We start from the raw sequence: 6,124 nt of genomic DNA, 5'->3' as shown, positions 1-6,124 counted from the left end.
CAAAGCGAAATGCCGAACGCTTTCCAGAAAGTTCCGTGGAGAGAAGACGTTGTTTGCATCCGCGTTCGGTTAGCCAATGAAAATTTGCGCTCGTTTGTTTTTGTTCGATAAGCCAATTAAGGTGATTTTCTGGTCTTGCATTGCACAACCTTACAGTGCATAATTTCTTGCGCTATTAGCGCGCACAGTAGCGCGGGCACATTGATAAAATGGCGGATTTCATTGACACCAAGCTTAATCCGTCAAGGAATGGCGATTTTGTCCTGAACGACTACGGTGACCCCCATTTTTATCGAGAGTGGTATCTTCATGAAGTAGTAAAAAATCATCAAAAATCTATGGCCAGTTTTTTGGCAATTTCATAAAATTGCACTTGTACGGTAGGAGCCATTACGAGTCGAATAGACACTCTAATTAAATCTATTTTGGAGTGATAGGTACTCCCAAAGCCATTCAAATACATTTTTTCAGGTACGTAAGTGAATTAACCATTGAATGACACCAGGCTCTGCTTTATACCATGGATTGCATTTACAAAATCGAGCTTTATTTGTCCAACATCGAGATTGGCTGCAATTGTCAATGTGGCTTAAATAGCCGTATTTGTCAGAGCCGTACCATGGAAACGAGCAGGGTGACCCCCCTTTTTAATTACTTTTTTATCATCTCCTTGACATGATACAACAGTGTGCGAAGTTTGATCAGAAATCCATGACAAGTTCTATTTCTAGGGAATCACCTTTAATGTTTTGCATTTTTGTTTACGTTCTGTTTATACGTTTATTTTTCAAGGTCATATGAAATTCGCTCTAATTTCAAACACGCGTGTTTTGAAATCAATTAACGGCAACGAGTGCTTGCTCTTCCGGGGCTTGCTCACAGCTCTTGCATGCTTCTGAGCAACCATGAGCTGTACAAAAAATATTTACGTTTGAGAAATTGGCCTGTATGCGTGAGGTTAAGGTGATTCACTTGTTTTGCACCGCGCAGCTCATACTGCGCATAACATTGCGACCTCGGAGATGGCGGCGTTTCACGTCGGCCATGTGAAGAGAGGCAACAAAAGCCGCTTTTGCTGTTCAAGAGCTTTTAAGTGCAATCATGATAACTCTTCTCGGTTAAGAAGGTGCTGTTTTGGAACTCGCCCCAGTTCTTTCACGGAAAATGATCATTTTGAAGCCGAACTGCCATCCATTTATCATCGTGTTGCGAAGAAACGATCACGGTGACCCCCAATTTCAATGTTTTTTTCACTTGCAATAGGTACACGGAAAATATATTTTGAGGAGAAAAAAATTTGGGTAGTAGAAGTTGTAGTATTTACATGTAAATCACGTGAAACTGCATTTAGAATCCGACACTGAGTGCAAGGTGATGACTGTATCGGTCCAGTTTGCTTACATTTCTTTGCAGGATTTAGCAATTTAAAATCACTTTACTTAAAGATTATAGCCTGGACAAACAAGTAGGTTCAAGTTTTCAGTAACAGTAAGTAGCTTTTGCTACATAACAATAAATTTTCCTGTTGATTTAGTTTCGAACGCTACTCGCGTAATTCGGTAAAAAACACCGTAAAATAAAGAGCATGCAGCGGGAAATCAAGCAGGGTGATCCCATCTTTTTATTGTATTTTTTGAATGACCTGTGCATGAATATCAATTGTGCCAAGTTTGACAAAAATTTGGATGGTACGTCATTTTCAAGGGAATTATCTTTACATTTTGGATCGGCGCAGGCGTGAGACTCACGCATAATGCGTGAGAGTTGGAGTACACCTTCAGGCTAAATACGATAATCGACTTCCTTACTGGGAAAAAAGTCGAAAGAATAACTTGAAGAAATGAAAATAACAAGACGAGGGCCAGATAGTCGATGCCGTTGTTCCTCGTGAAACCTTGTTACATATTGATTATCTTTCGAAAAAATAATTATATTTCTTAGGCCCTGTTTACAAGCAGGTAGGGTAACCCTACTGCTAGGGTTACCCTAGCAGAAGGGTCAAAGATAACCCGGTTTACAAGCAAAACTTCACAGGTAGGGTTACCCTACCACCCGGGACAACTTTGTGTGCTTAGTAACAGCCAGCATCACAAACACAATGGAGACCGCTAAAAAGTTGTCCTGGGTAGGCGAGTTGTCCCTAGAAGAGCACTTACAAGGCCGTTAGGGTAACACTAGCACTCAGATAGGGTTACCCTAGCGCCAGGGTAACCCTAGCTGCCTTGCTTGTAAGCACGTCGATGAAAAAAAAGAAGAAATGTGTGAGTGCTAGGGTAACCCTAGCACTAGGGTTACCCTCCCTCCTTATAAACAGGGCCTTAATTTCGTCACAAGTACTATTGCAAGCTTCTTTTTTGAAAACGAGCCTTACCTTCGCTTCTTAGGTTGTGAAAAGTCAAAATTGGATTATTTCAACGTGCTTGAGAAGTTAGCAGCTCAATGGCACACCTTCGTCATTGCTACCATTATAGTTCTCCTCGGTTACTACTGGGGCATTGTACCATTTCGAGTTTTTAAAAACACCTTTGGTGACAGGGTTCCAGGACCAATGACTCTTCCATTTATCGGAAACATGCGATGCACACAGGACTCCTTTATCTCCAACTTGACGAGTACTACAAGAAATACGGAGATGTGTTTGGTGCGTTCTTGTTCGGCAGAAGACCCACCCTAATCATCGCTGATTTGGATGCGGTGAAACAAATTTACGTAAAGAATATTCAAGCATTCCATGATCGACCGGTAAGCTATATCGATTTATAACTGCTGAGTGAGATTAAAAATTATTTTTAGAAAGACGGACCATGATCTGTTATCTCGTGCCACACCGAATTCTGCGGACATGCCAGGAAACAGAAATGGAAAAATATGCTCTTTTTACCTTGTATAGTTTAGCAAAAAAGAAATCCCTTATAGTACTGTTGTTCTTTTCCGACTCTATGTCCCTGGCATTACTTGCCAACTGGATTCTGAGCCGCGTATTTTCATACTGCGTGTTTTGGCTAAAAAAATCCTTTGAATTTCAATCTTGTCTTACCGTTCTCAATCACGGAGGGATCTCACACATGAAAACAAATCCTCAGAACGATTACGGAATAACATTAAGAACTATTTTCTTTCAATTTCTTGACCAGTGTGCTCTTAAAAGGGATGGACATTAAAATACTCAGTTTAAATTTCAAATTTATGAAATAAAAAATGTTCAACTTGAATTTTAAAAACTTGCTATCGGACCGAAGTCGTAAATAAAGAAAAGCATACATGAAAGAACCGTGAAACGGTCGTAAGATTTCATATTCAATAAACTGATTTTTTACTGGGTTGCCGATGGCAATCCAGTCGGAAAATAGGTAGATTTCCGTTTTTATTTTTTTTTAGTATTTTTTTCCGTGTCGGTAAAAGTCTTGCCTGTCACTCCCCTGCTAAGTGGTGTCTTTGTGCATAGAGTCTTCTGTGCGTATTTTGTTAGGTTTGAGGGGGCTGGGGTAATGCGTAGCTTGCTCTGCACAATTAACCTTAACCTGCGATCAGGCCCATTTTTAGCTTCGCTCATATGTTCTCTTGTGTCGTCGCTCGCTAAAATTGGGCCTGACCAAAAGTCTCTCAAGAATTCCGTTTGGTCGGCCAAATTTTGGCCGACCAAACTCGTGATCTGATTGGCTGTTGAAACGCCGGAAGTGAAAATGCCACCGTGATTGCGCGGAGCTCTCGCGAAGTCCTCGAGACTAATCCGCCATAAGTGTACGAAGAAATTTGCTCCCTTTTGTTCTTACTAGTACAATGCCGTGGACGGTGCAACTTGATTTTATTTGTATAAATGGAGATATGCCATCTGAAATATCTCATAACTTGTCCAGAATCGGGTTTGAATCTCTGGAACGAGGGAAATTAGCGATTCCGTTGTCGAGCTCTGTGGCCATGGGGTTGAAAGTACTTTGGCACAAACTTCCCTGATGTTTTGAAAGCTAAATAGCTGGTTGCATATTGGTTTCCTGGATGAGACAAGGGACATATATATCAACAGGAGGAGATGCTGATAAAATCGCAAGTTACACGAATGCATGTTTTGAATATCTGTGTACCTAACGGCTATATTTCTTTACTGTACATGACACGGTTTGTTTGCACACTTCATAATATTTCCAGTTGATTTAACTCAAAACTCACACTCCAGAAACTAAAATGGCATGTTTCCAGAGAGATCAATTGTACAACAATAAAAGAAACTTTGCGAGTCCAGCTTACTGTTCGTACTCCATCAAAAAATTAACAGGCAAACGTATCATGATTTTACTGCGCGCAATTCTAGATATTACCCGAAAAAATCACCAAAGAAACCTTCATGGGCAAACACGTTAAAGGAATAAATGTATTTCTCTTTTTTTTCTTTAAAAATCTATTGTCAAACCGTCCAACGACAAAATGCTAGGTTATCTCAATTACAAATTAAGATGTCAAGCTTAAAAGATTGCATATTCAGTGAAGTTCGGAGGGAGAATTACACCGGCCTTTGCCGCAATATAGTCGTCGAAAACATTCCCCATGCTTTAAATGTGTTTTTCTCAAATTATTAAAAGCCAACGGTAACTTTCGAATTCGTTTATAATATTCCTCCCACGGTAATTAACTTTGGTCAAAACAAAATAGCGTGAATCTGCCGTCCACGCGTGTATTGGTGTAATGGGAGTAAATTTGATTGGCCGATGAAGGACATGTCAATCAATCAAAAAAGGTGGGCGGAAGGAATTTCGAAGAGGAATTTGGTCAGGCTCTATTTTTCGTTTCGCCAACTCCACATTACGTAGCACGCGAGACTTAAATAGAGCCTGATCGCAGGTTAAATTAACCTGTAATGGCGTCGGAAGTCATTGTAACGCGAATGGCGTTTTAGTTCATCTTTAAAGAAAATATACCCATATGGAGCTCAAGAATGGAACGTCAAGACAGGCGGTGAAACATTTGATGGCTCCGTCGATCTCGAGAGACCATGGTAGACTGCGCCCAGGCTTGTCACTTTGTATTGCAGCACCGGGTGTGGCTGTAAAGGCCGATGCGGGACCCGCATTGCCTGTTGCATCTGCTGCAGGTAAAGACCGGCTTCTGTCTTCCTGTCTGGGATGGGGCTGACTGTAGCAGCTGCTCCTTGCGAAGGCGTTTCTCTTCCCAGCGGGTTGCTCTCCTCTCCTCTGCTTCCTTGATGATTGCTTGTGTGGTGGACCGCCAGCCAGATCGGTCCGAGGCTGCTGACTCTAGGTCGGAGGGGTTGAACCCACCAGCCTTCAGATCACGCTTGCACACATCCTTGTAGCGGAGGGCTGGACGTCCTGTGGGTCTGGTGCCAGTGGCCAGCTCCCCAAACAGCATGTCTTTGGGGATGCGGCCGTCATCCATTCGAGTGACATGGCCAAGCCAGCGCAGACGTCTCTGGGTCAGGATGGCAAATATGCTGGGCATCCCTGCCTTGGCCAGGACGTCGATGTTGGTGACGCGGTCTTGCCAGGTGATGCCAAGGAGTCTGCGGAGGCAGCGCATGTGGAAAGCATTCAGCCTGCGTTCCTGGTAGGAGTAGAGGGTCCATGCTTCACTGCCGTAGAGGAGAGTGCTCAGTACACAGGCCTGGTAGACTCTCATCTTGGTGTTTGTGGAGAGCATGGTGTTGTCCCACACTCTCTTTGTCAGGCGGGCCAATGCTGTTGCTGCCTTGCCAATCCTCGTGTTCAGCTCTGCATCAAGGGAGAGGTTGCTGGAGATGGTGGACCCGAGGTAGGTGAACATGTCCACCACTTCGAGGGTGTGGTCGCCGATCGAGATGCTCGGGTCGTTGCTGACGTCTTGACCCATGACCTGTGTCTTTTTCAGGCTGATGGTGAGGCCGAACTCTGTACAGGCAGCTGCAAAGCTGTCAATGAGCCGCTGCAGTGCTGCCTCCGAGTGGGCTGCTATTCCAGCATCGTCAGCGAAGAGGAGCTCTCTGATCAGCACTTTCTGCACCTTTGTCTTTGCCCGGAGACGTGACAGATTGAAGAGGCCTCCATCACTCCTAGTGTGGATGAAGATTCCGTCTTCAGAGTCCCGGAAAGCATAGGAGAGGAGCAGAGAGAAGAAGACGCCAAAGAGGGTTGGA

The sequence above is a fragment of the Montipora capricornis genome, chromosome 10 (assembly GCF_036669925.1).
Source record: "Montipora capricornis isolate CH-2021 chromosome 10, ASM3666992v2, whole genome shotgun sequence".
Taxonomy (NCBI): Eukaryota; Metazoa; Cnidaria; class Anthozoa; order Scleractinia; family Acroporidae; genus Montipora; species Montipora capricornis.
Note: the sequence above shows the minus strand (reverse complement) of the source record.